The sequence below is a fragment of the Podarcis bocagei genome (assembly GCF_964188305.1).
Source record: "Podarcis bocagei genome assembly, chromosome: 2".
NCBI lineage: Eukaryota > Metazoa > Chordata > Lepidosauria > Squamata > Lacertidae > Podarcis > Podarcis bocagei.
In genome coordinates, this window is record NC_138126.1 from 98382317 (window position 1) to 98394688 (window position 12372).

Consider the following 12372-nt stretch of genomic DNA (forward strand, 5'->3'; position numbering starts at 1 on the left):
TGGCCCTGCCCAGCAAGCCTAGCCGTCCGCCACCCCCCTTTTCTCGCTTTTTTTTTCCCAATCAGGAGGGAAGAACAGGAGTCTGGGAGGGATTTCCTGCGGAGAGAAAGAGTGGTCGGGGCGGCAGGAGGAGGAGGCGGGTGGGGGGGGCAGAGAAAAGGAGGCGGCGTCGGCGGTGACTTTACACAAGAGTTCCCAGGCGCCCTCTGAAAACTGACTAGACTAGTCAATTTCAACCGGGGTCGACGGTGCCCCTGGGAAACAGAAGAATGCGAGATCGGGAAAGGGGGGCACGGACGGCGACGGGGTGGCGAGCCTGAGTTCTCGGGTTCCCTAGACTTTTGCTTGCGCGCACACACACAAACACACACACAGGCGCGCGCGAGAGCTCCCAGGCACACGCGTACGCGCGCGCACACACACACCCCTCGCTCCCTCCGGCACCACAAAGTCCTCCGAGCCCGGGAACTGAGAGGAGATCAAAAGCATTTTTTGCGCGCAAGTGCGCGCTTCGGAAGCGGAGAGAGGTCAGCCAGCCCGGCCGCCCGCCCCTTGGCTTTTACTTTGGCCAAGCTTTGCTCGGCGGTGGAAGGAGATTGCAGAAGAGCAGCCAGCCGGTGTGACACACACACACAGAGAGTGCGCGCCTTTGGGCTTTGCAACTTGGTGCGCCGGGCAGTGCGAGGATCTCTACTGGCCGATGAGGTGAGTTGGACGAAAGAAAAAATTTGCTGGTTGGGGGGGGGGGCGGACCAAGGTGGCGGCGGCGGAATAGGAGTAGTAGTGGAGCGGCAGGACCAGGGGAAAGGAATCGCACTCTTGCTTTGCTGCCAACACAAAGGTTTATTCCTCTCCCCCCCCCCCACGCCTCCCCTTTATTCTCCTTATTTGGTAACTCCTCGGTGCCTTGTGTTGTAGATTGCAAACTCTCGACTCGGCTGTGTCCAAAACTAAAGCTCCGCTCCGTCCCGCTTAGCCTTTAGATCTGTAGAAATCAATGGCTTGTTAATTGTTCTGGGTGTTTTTTTAAAACAATTTATAAAAAAATATATACTCGATTGCCAGGGCATTATATGGCAAAACGCGCTGATAAAACACGAGTTGCTTCCCTTGGTTCGTAAAGTCCCTTTCCAAAACTGTTCCAAGGTTTGAGATGCATACATTCATATAGATTCCTGCTGCTCCGCTCTGAAGATTAGATTACTATTCTCCCTTCTCCTTCCCTCCCCTCCCCTCTCCCCAAATTGATTTCCTTGTAACTCGCTCTCTTTGCAGCTATTGGGCACAATTAATGAGTTTTTTTATTTAAAAAAATCTACCCGCGGTTTCTCACTGGAGAGGGAGAAATGTTGCCAGCCTTCAGGTTTTAGGAGATTACGTCTCTCCTTTTCTCTCTGCTGTGTGTACATTCGTTGCATGAAAAATGATACATCTGAAATGTTTGCTGCTGCGATTCAAAGGTTGCCTCCGACCTCCTCAGTAACCTTTGCTCTTGGCTTTTCTTTCCTGCTGCGGGAGTGTTTCTCTTGCCTTCCCCCTACAGGGCTGGTATTTTTAATAACTGTTGTTCAGCATCTTTAGTCTCCCTCTTACATAATGATCCCGCTCTTCTGCCCCCTCCTCTTCCCTATTCTGCCCCCTCCCCAGTTGTTTGAGGAAGGAATGTTTCAGATACAGTATTGAGAGTTCCTCCGCAGGTAGAGTCCTGAACTGTAAGATTAGATTTCTCGGCTAGGAAGGATGTTTACCATTACTTTGTACTCCAGACCACATTCCAATGGGGTGGAGACACTATCCTGTGTCAGGGCAACACCGTACATGTCCAGATTCTGATAAAGGTGGGAAGTTGTGCCAGATTAAACCCTCCCCTGGAGTTCATTCCTGGTGCCTAGATGCAATAGGAGCAATTGAAATCTAAATTGTGTGCATCTTGAGCTGTCTGCTGACCTTAGTATTGCAAAGTTCATGGGACCGTGGTGTTTTTGGATGTGATCCAAAACTCATCAAGTTCAGTCTTTGCGCTGGGGTAGGATCTTTCGGACACACAGTGGTACCTCGGGTTACATACGCTTCAGGTTACAGACTCTGCTAACCCAGAAATAGTGCTTCAGATTAAGAACTTTGCTTCAGGATGAGAACAGAAATCGTGCTCTGGCGGCGCGGTGGCAGCAGGAGGCCCCATTAGCTAAAGTGGTGCTTCAGGTTAAGAACAGTTTCAGGTTAAGAACGGACCTCCGGAACAAATTAAGTACTTAACCAGAGGTACCACTGTACAACAGACACAGGAGAGAGTGTTATTTTATTGCACCTGTATTATATAATAGGACAGGGAAAGAGAGCAGGAGGAATGGACAGAAAATCCACCAAAGGTCTGCAGGACAGTGAAGGATAATCGGTTTTGTTACTGACCCTAAACTTTCATGGAAAACATTGTGTTTGAAAAAGCAAGACAGGATGTGCTGGATGGAAAATCCTCTTGGTGGACACTTACAACTCTCACCTGATCTCAGTGAGTGGCTACGTGCCAGAGGCCAAGCCTGCCTATCAGTTGCACCCACTAACATGGAAGATCTGACCCTTAACCCAGATGTATGGGGCAGGCTGTAATTACTTAGTGATGGGGAAATTCATTCTGTGCATGCATCAGGGCACTCTGCTTTTATGTCATGTGTTTGAAGGCTGATTCCCCTGGGCTGAGCAATGCCTCAAATTAATTCCTTCCCAGCTGGGTGGGAAGGGGTGTCTATGGAGCCCAGGTTGTTGTTGTTGTTTATATGTACCGTATGTTTATTCTTTAAAACATTGGGGGGGGGGACAGTTGCGACTCACATTGTTGAATTTGAGTGGATGGGCTCTTCTGTTCATTCTGCAGAAACTTCCAGGAGGAAATGTTTAATCCACCATATCCAATCCCACAGCTCCAGTTTTGGTAATTAACAAACCTCTCATGCCACAAAGGGCTGTTATTAAATTAACCCAGTGTTATCTGTTCTGACTGGCAACAACAATTCAAGACCTTCTTTCACATTACCTACTGTCTAATCTTTTATCCTGGAGATACTGGGGATTGAACCTGGTGCATGTGCCCTGCAGTCCCTCCCCTGCTAAATGCTCTTTTTTATATTCATATATTTTTAGTTTTTTTATTAATATAAAATTAAACAAACAAAAAACATAATCAAAGTTTTTTTAAAAAGAGTGAGAACTTCGCTAGATCAGAAATGGAAGATACTGTACTTAAAGTGCTCATTGTGGTAGAAGAATATATGGACTCTTGACTATTGCACAACTTTACATTACCACACTTCCAACATTTTCCTTTCTCTCAGCCAGCCAAATCTCCTTACTTCTCTCAGTCTTCACCCTGCTTTCTGAACATCCCCCAGTGCAGTATTCACTCATCTCCTTTCAAAGTCTAGGTTGCTAGTCTGAAGAACTAGCAACACATCTCAGATGTTCCCTTTCAGTTATTGGTGAGGTAGCAGCCAACTAGTCAATGAGTAGGCTAGGTCTCTTCAAACTTTTCAGACCCAGGACGCCTTTCTTAACCTTTAACCATATATTTGCATGGTGATAGTGCTCAGGCTGTGGCCCACTAGTGAGTCTTGACTGTTGAAGTTCAGTGGTGGAAAACCGTTGACAAACATTCATGAAGTTATGATCCTACATGGTCTTCATGCATGGCGAAGGCGGAGGGAACTCCTTGCTCTATCTAAATGGCACCCTTTCTCCTAAACCATCCTAATCTGGAGTTTATCATTAAGCATGGCCCAGCCATTTCCTTATGGTGATTTTCCACTCCTCTGCACTGTAACATCTAGCACTAAACACCATATAATTCCACCCTACTTTGTGGAGAACTTGCTTGCTACTGTCAGATGCCTTCTTTGTTAGAGACTGGGAAATGCTCCGTTTGTATCTCTTGACAGTTTAATGCATCTTTGATCAAGCTCAGACATAATTTTATATTCATGTTCTCCCACCTCACCCCAGTCATTATATTGTATGTGCATCTGAATGCGCATCCTTTGTTACCCAGTCCTATAAATTCACCTCCACATTAATTCAAGTATGTGTCTTTTGACTCCCTGAGAGGGGCCGCTCTGTGATCAGTTTCAAGTTGTGACAGAGGGCTTCTTGGATTTTCACTTATCGGTTGTGAGACAAGTAATTCATCTCTATTGATGTAGCCACTACCATACCTTTTGGGTCATGGATTTACTTTACAATTCAAATTCCAGTGGGTTGTTTTTTTGTGGCAGTGTGGAATTCCTCTTAAATATTCTTTTCTTCCTCTTTACTCCCTTCCTGAGTCAAGGTCACTCAGATATTCACTGGGCAGGAGGTCAATTTTATTCCCATCCCAAGACCATTTGAAGATTCAAATCTTTCTATTGTGCCGGATTAACATTTGAAAGGGCCAACCCATCTATTCTGCCGGTTTATCCTTCAGATGCTGTGAGGATGAGGTGGCAGGGATTATACCTTTTTATCACTTCTGCATTGGCAATTGAGGCAACAACTTCTGCCTCAGAGCAAAGGTTGTAAACAGCTGAGGATTCTCAGGGTTGTCAGAACTTGAAGGAAATGGGGATTTGTGTGGTGATGGAAAGTAGAGAGTGTTAAGTTACCGCTACTAATGGGGATTAGTCATTGTTGACTTCAAGCACTTTATTTGTCCACATCCACCAAGCTCTTCACCTTTCAGTTTATTCTTCCCAAATGAAGAGGAGATGGCCTCAGGAAACAGCAGAAGAGGCAGGTTAGGTATGCAGGAAACAGTGCCGCCAGTTGAGCTGTTTTCAGTATTAGGCCTTGTTTCAAAACCAGCAGGTGCCCCCCTTCTTAAATATACTGTAAGATGCTGATTCTCCTTTCTTCCACTGTGGCTGTGACTGTTCCTAGTTCATCAAGCTTGGTAAGCAACTGCACACAAACCCCAGTCATTTCCAGATAGAAAAGGACTGTCAAGGGATGCGCCTTCATTCAGAATGTTGCTGCTTCACAGAACAAATTCCAGAGCTGCACCACATTCCTCCTTTTTTTTTTTAAAAAAAAGCAGCATTGTTTTAGAAATCCCCTAGATATCCACAACCTTTTTCAGTTTTCCTCCACCCTTTGCTCCCTGATGCTTCTGGGCTCAGGGGAAGCGACCCAGGAGAGTTATGTAAGAACTTCTAGTGTATATATCATCGCGCTCCAATATCCTCTCAAAGGGGTTGCGAGAAATAGGCCAAGCGCTCAAACTAAGTTATTGCTCAGAGTAGGCCTGTTGAAATTAATGGGCTTCTTCATTTCAATACACTGAAGACAACCCTCTATTGTTCATTTTTTTGTTTTACTTTTTAAAATGTTTCATACAACTTTCCCACAGAACTCAAAATGGTTTGCACGAAAAATAAAGAAGGCAAGGCATGTAAACAAAAGCAAATAATTATAAATCACAATGCAGTGGTGCCTCGCAAGACAAAATTAATCCGTTCCGCGAGTCTCTTCGTCTTGCGGTTTTTTCGTCTTGCGAAGCACGGCTATTAGCGGCTATTAGCGGCTTAGCGGCTATTAACGGCTTAGCGGCTTTAAGAAAAAGGAAACAAACTCGCAAGCCCATAGGGAAATTCGTCTTGCGGAACGACTCAAAAAACGGAAAACTCTTTCGTCTTGCGCGTTTTTCGTCTTGCGAGGCATTCGTCTTGCGAGGTACCACTGTAAAAGTATATATGAGTGCCTCCACGAAATTTAAATCTTTGGCCAAATAGGAAGATCTTACTGTAGATGTGGCGAACCTCTGGCCCTCCAGATGTTGCTAAGACTCAAGTTCCCCTGAACTTCAATCAGTATGGGCAAGAGCGAGGGATAATGAGAGTTGGAGCCCAGTAGCCCCTGGGGAGCACTTGGTCCCCGTTTTACAGTCTTTTTGGGAAGGCAGCAATGTTGGAACCATCTTACCCGCTTCTGAGTAAAGGTTTCAAAGTTTGGGGGCCACTGTTGAAAAAGCCCAATCCTTGACCACTGCTAAATAGTGACTTCTGGCCACTGTTACATAGAGAAAGAATGGATAACATTGCCTTCTCCCAGGTATGTCATAGATATTTCATAGAATCATAGAGTTGGAAGGGGCAGGAGAATCATCTAGTCCAACTCTCTGCAATGCAAGAATATGTAGCTGTCTCTTATGGGGATCGAACCTGCAACCTTGACTTTGTCAGCACCAGGCTCTAACCAACTGAGCTATCCAGCTTCTGACTGGATAGGCAAGTGGGCTTCTGTGGGGACAGATGGATCTACCGTATTTTTCGCACCATAGGACGCACTTTTTCCCTCCTAAAAAGCAAGGGAAAATGTGTGTGCGTCCTATGGAGCGAATGCAGGCTTTCGCTGAAGCCTGGAGAGTGAGAGGGGTCGGTGCGCACCGACTCCTCTCGCTCTCCAGGCTTCAGGAAGCTATCTGCTAGCAGAGGGAGACCCAGCTCTCCCACCGCTAGCGGAGCGCTGCATTAATCCCGAAGCCGGCAAGGTCTCCGCTAGCCCTGGGAGAGCCCCGCGACGTCGCACGGCTCTCCCAGGGCTAGCGGACCACTGCGCTAATCCCGAAGTTTGGGGCGTGCGGAGCTGAGCGCGCCCCAAGCTTCTGGGTGCCGGCAAGGTCTCCGCTAGCCCTGGGAGAGCCCCGCGACGTCGCGCGGCTCTCCCAGGGCTAGCGGACCACTGCGCTAATCCCGAAGCTTGGGGCGTGCGGAGCTCAGCACGCCCCAAGCTTCTGGGTGCCGGCAAGGTCTCCGCTAGCCCTGGGAGAGCCCCGCGACGTCGCGCGGCTCTCCCAGGGCTAGCGGACCACTGCGCTAATCCCGAAGCTTGGGGCGTGCAGAGCTCAGCACGCCCCAAGCTTCTGGGTGCCGGCAAGGTCTCCGCTAGCCCTGGGAGAGCCCCGCGACGTCGCGCGGCTCTCCCAGGGCTAGCGGACCACTGCGCTAATCCCGAAGCTTGGGGCGTGCGGAGCTCAGCACGCCCCAAGCTTCTGGGTGCCGGCAAGGTCTCCGCTAGCCCTGGGAGAGCCCCGCGACGTCGCGCGGCTCTCCCAGGGCTAGCGGACCACTGCGCTAATCCCGAAGCTTGGGGCGTGCGGAGCTCAGCACGCCCCAAGCTTCTGGGTGCCGGCAAGGTCTCCGCTAGCCCTGGGAGAGCCCCGCGACGTCGCGCGGCTCTCCCAGGGCTAGCGGACCACTGCGCTAATCCCGAAGCTTGGGGCGTGCGGAGCTCAGCACGCCCCAAGCTTCTGGGTGCCGGCAAGGTCTCCGCTAGCCCTGGGAGAGCCCCGCGACGTCGCGCGGCTCTCCCAGGGCTAGCGGACCACTGCGCTAATCCCGAAGCTTGGGGCGTGCGGAGCTCAGCGCGCCCCAAGCTTCTGGGTGCCGGCAAGGTCTCCGCTAGCCCTGGGAGAGCCCCGCGACGTCGCGCGGCTCTCCCAGGGCTAGCGGACCACTGCGCTAATCCCGAAGCTTGGGGCGTGCGGAGCTCAGCACGCCCCAAGCTTCTGGGTGCCGGCAAGGTCTCCGCTAGCCCTGGGAGAGCCCCGCGACGTCACGCGGCTCTCCCAGGGCTAGCGGACCACTGCGCTAATCCCGAAGTTTGGGGCGTGCGGAGCTGAGCGCGCCCCAAGCTTCTGGGTGCTGGCAAGGTCTCCGCTAGCCCTGGGAGAGCCCCGCGACGTCGCGCGGCTCTCCCAGGGCTAGCGGACCACTGCGCTAATCCCGAAGTTTGGGGCGTGCGGAGCTGAGCGCGCCCCAAGCTTCTGGGTGCTGGCAAGGTCTCCGCTAGCCCTGGGAGAGCCCCGCGACGTCGCACGGCTCTCCCAGGGCTAGCGGACCACTGCGCTAATCCCGAAGCTTGGGGCGTGCGGAGCTCAGCGCGCCCTAAGCTTCTGGGTGCTGGCAAGGTCTCCGCTAGCCCTGGGAGAGCCCCGCGACGTCGCGGGGCTCTCCCAGGGCTAGCGGAGACCTTGCCGGCGCCCAGAAGCTTGGGGCACGCTGAGCTCCGCACGCCCCAAGCTTCGGGATTAGCGCTCCGCTAGCCGTGTCTAGGCTGCGGATAGCAGCCTGCTTCCCGGAGCGTCGGGCGCCCTGAAAGCAGAGCTCCCGGCGCTTTGGGAACACATCCGCAGCATGGGGACCCTTGCAGGAGCTCCCCGCAAGCTTCCCCACGCTGCGGATAGCAGCCTGCCGCCCGGCGGGTGGAGCACCCTGAAGCAGAGCGCCCCTCGCGCCAGGCATACATCCGCAGCTTGGGGAGCCCTGCAGCAGTTCCCCACAAGGCTCCCCAAGCTGCGGATAGCAGCCTGCCGCCCGGCGGGTAGGGCGCCCTGAAGCAGAGCGCCCCGCGCGCTAGGCAGACATCAGCCAGCCCCACAAGCTCGGGGGACAGCAGGGAGGCGCAGCGCCACTATCCCGCTGTTCCTCGACCTGGTTCGGTTTCCCTGACCTGCTTTTGGGGGGGAAATAAAGGGAAAATTTTTTTCCTTTATTTCCCCCCAAAAAAACTAGGCGCGTCCTATGGTCCGGTGCGTCCAATCGTGCGAAAAATACGGTATATCCATCTAGCTATCACATTTGTATCCTGATCTTCCCTCTAAGGAACTCAGGATGGTGGGTTTTTTTTAGTGCTTCACATTTTTCAGGTGTTTTCAAAGGGTTGGCTTTAAACCAGGAAACACATAATGTAGGAAATTGGTATGTTAAAAAGGGCTAGAAAAGTCGGTGAGGATTTTTGCCCTTTCAGGGTCCAGAAGCCTATGATGAGTTGCCATTATGGCAGGACTACTAACTTGATATCCAAGTTCTCTGGCAAGGACCACCTTGGTAGATCTTATTTTGAGCCAGGTTTCACTAAAGTTTAGCCACGGATTCTGTTTGCAACCCTGAAATATGTGGTCGTAATTAGATGAGTGCCTCTGAGCGTATACAGAGTACCTTCTGCTTCACAATGAGTAATTCCTATTAGTTCCCATGCATGTGGAAACAAGAGGGGTAGGATTGCCAGACAGACTTCACAGCTCCACCTGGTCACTTAAAAACCCCCAACCCAATCAAACCCTGCATCGTCGTGAAGAAGGATTAACTTGCCAAATCTTGTTGGGTTTTCACTTTCCCACCATGGGCACGGCTGCTCTGACACTCTGAAACTCATTCATTACTTGAATCAGCCTGGGAATGACCATATGCTAGTTAACATAATCTGCCTGAAATCCTGATGCAACTGGAGTGTTATTTCTGCAGACTGTATTTGTGTCTATCAGTTCTAAAGAAGGAAAGGGTCCTTTTCTCTGCTATAACAATCCTGTAGTTCTATATGGTGTATAGAACTGGTTTTTTGCAGACCTTCTCTGTTCTCATGTAACTTCTGCATGATCCTGGTAGTAAACAGAGGACTAGATCACTCATGAATGCACATCACTCAAGAAGGACTCTACTCACTTAGACCAGAGGTCTCTCTATCTCAGCATTCTGTTTCCAGCCCTGGCTAACCAGATACTTCCAGGAAACCCATAAGCAGGAGATGATGGCAAGAGTCCTCCCCCATTGTTTCCCATCAGCACTTGCTCTTTAGGGATATATTGCCTCTGAACATGGAGGCTCTACTTAGTTATCATGCCTAAGCAACTGATGGGCCTATCCTCCTTAAATGTGTCTAGTTCTCTTTATACTTGCTGCCTCATCACCTGACGACTCGGTACTTCCCATAGTTTTTCCCCCCTGAGTGGAAATGCTGCAGGGGGGCAGACAGGAAAATGGTTGGAGGGCAATGGGTTAAGCTCTCTCTCTCTCTCTCTCTCACACACACACACTTCTCCCATGGCCTTTCTTCACTTTCAACCAGAGCCTTTCAGAGCTGCTTTTTGGTGTTGATGGTGATGGAAACCACTGCAAAACTTGTACCAGCTTGATCACAGGAGTCTGGACATCGGTAGCGTCAAGACTAGATTACTGCAAAGCAGTCCATATGTGACTTCCCTTATAGTTGCTCCAGAACTTGTTGTTAGCACAGAATGATGCAGCATGGTTGCTTTTAGGATTGAGATCCTGCCAGCATAGTGCATATTTGCTTAAAGATCCGCAGTGGCTGCTGATTTGCTACTGAGCCAAGTTCAAGGTTTTTTTCTATTAGTATATGAAGCCCTTAACAGCTTGGAACCAGTTTGTTTGAGGGATTGCCTTGTCCCATGTGTGCCTGTCTGACCTCCCTCATTCTGCGCAACGTGGGCTTTTGTAAGTGCTGTTTGTTCTGCATTTCCAAGAAGTTCATCTTTTCAGTGTGGCAGCACACCTGTGCTTTGGGACTCCCTTGGCTAATAACATTTGGCAGCCATCCTCATTAAGCTGATTCAAAACTTTAATTTCAGCAAGCCTATCTGGACAGAAAATTTCTTGTTCTCAAATTCTCCTGATTTTATTTGCATACCATTATACAAATACTAGTAGAATGCTGATTATTTCACTGTTTGATTCAGATCACTTGGAGATTTTGTGGATTAAGTGGTTTATAACACTGTCACTGAAGCAGGTATAAATAACTGCTGCTGTCAGGTAGTAGATGGATCCCATCAGCACTTGCTCTACAAGGAATACAAAAGCATTTTTGTATTGCTTAAAGAAGTCAGTTAGTGCCTGTTTGTCTTGTGTGGACAAACTTTGCTGCTGAAATCTGCTACATCTCTAGATCTGAAGAGTCCCTTTAGGAAGTACTCGCTAGGTATGGGATACCAAGGTGGTGGTCTTCGAGACGTTTAGGACTATTACTCCAGGTCCCATCACCCCAAGCCAGCATGACCAATGGTCAGGGATGATGGTAGTCCACAGCTGCTGGAGGGCACCACAATGGCTGTCCCTCGCCCAGGTGAAGGTATCAGACCAGGCATTTCTGTAGTATGCACACTGCTGCCTAAGTGTAAGCAGCAAGAAGCAGTATGTTAAGATGGTGGTTGGGAAGTTGTCCTGAATTAGAAGGGAGAGCCGCTTTGTGCATTAGTACATGCAGTTGAGCATTAGATTTGAATGGGCACATTCAGAAGGGCTGAAACTGCATTACAAGAGCATCGCTCAGCATATAAATTTAGCATCCCAGTGGATGCAGTGGTGATGCACACACAGGGGTGCCAACTTGAATAAAATATTTTGGGGAGCCAATGGCATCAACTGGGGGCAGGGCCGCACACACCATTTGAATGGCAATGCCCATCAACTGGGGGTGGGGGAGGCTCAAAGATTTTATTAGGGAGGTGAAGGAACTTTGGCCCCAGGAGCACATGCACAACACGGTTCTGATCACCTTGGGTAAGCAGGAGGGGTGATCTTCTGAAAGGGGGTGCTCCCTATGATTATGAAGGCTCCCTGCACAATTTTGAAGTGGGATGGGGGCAGAGCTACTGCGCTTCTTCCCATGCACCCCCTCCCATCATGTTTTAACACAGCAATACAACACCCAAAGAGGGTTAGTAAGTTTTTGGATTCTGAACATCGCCTCAAAGCCAGATCTACTTTTTGGTAGAAATAGCTTGGTGTGAACGCTGCCTGTTCAAACTGGGACATTGGTTGAGTCTTTAGAGCAGCCTTGTACTGTTTGGCAACAAGGGAGATGAGTGTGTGGTGAATGTTCTACAGGTGAACATGTTCAACACTTGATAAGTGTGGTTACTGACCTCCATCTCTACCTTTTTGATTCCATCTTGATTGCTTTACCTTAAGGCAACCTGTTTATCTGAGGATCTCCCAGTGTTGTGCAAACAACCAGTTCAAGCCCTCCCTAGCTTTAAGGGAGGTTGTGGGGGGGAGCGATATAAAATATAATCTACTCAAGATAAAAATAAAGTCAGCTGCGAGGTGAGGTTGTGTAATTCTTCCCAAGATGCTGTGCCCTAGAAATATGGTGCAATATCACAATGATCAGAGTAATTTAGCTGCTGAAACGGATTAGTGAGGGCAATGATGATGGATTGCCTGCCACCCAAAACCTTTCATTCTATAGCAGAGAATTGACCCCCATTGTAAGAGAATCTTCCCCTGGGCTTCCTTTGGCGCTGTGCTCCGGGCTGTAGTAAATATGTCAGAAATGTACCCAGTCGATCTAACACATTTGCATTTATTGTAATAACTCTTAGATAGAAATTGTGTGTGCGTGTTTTCCTCATCTTCCACATTCTGCGGAGATTACAGCTGCACATTTTCAGAATAAAAAAAGGGTAACTTGAAACTATCTTTGCTTGCCAGAGCAGTGTCCTGTGGTATCCGACATATCTCAAAACGTGTGTCATGTTCAATCATGGTGGGTGTGTTTACCACTGAATGTTACTTGCAGAACCCAAGGGGCAGCAGAATTCTGAGG

At 49.5% G+C, this 12372-nt stretch overlaps 1 protein-coding gene across 5 annotated transcripts in view; it reads left to right on the forward strand.

The window, feature by feature from the left end:
- Window positions 1–214: 214 nt before the first annotated feature.
- CASKIN2 (CASK interacting protein 2) overlaps window positions 215–12372 on the forward strand; it is a 100087-nt gene continuing 87929 nt past the window's right edge. For 2 of the 5 annotated variants that reach the window (XM_081185075.1, XM_081185078.1), the window contains exon 1: window positions 218–705. The gene's annotated coding sequence lies outside the window, so the exon portion shown is untranslated. Of the gene's footprint in view, window positions 706–12372 lie in introns of all 5 variants that reach the window. The other 3 variants (XM_081185076.1, XM_081185074.1, XM_081185077.1) reach the window with 3 other exon arrangements.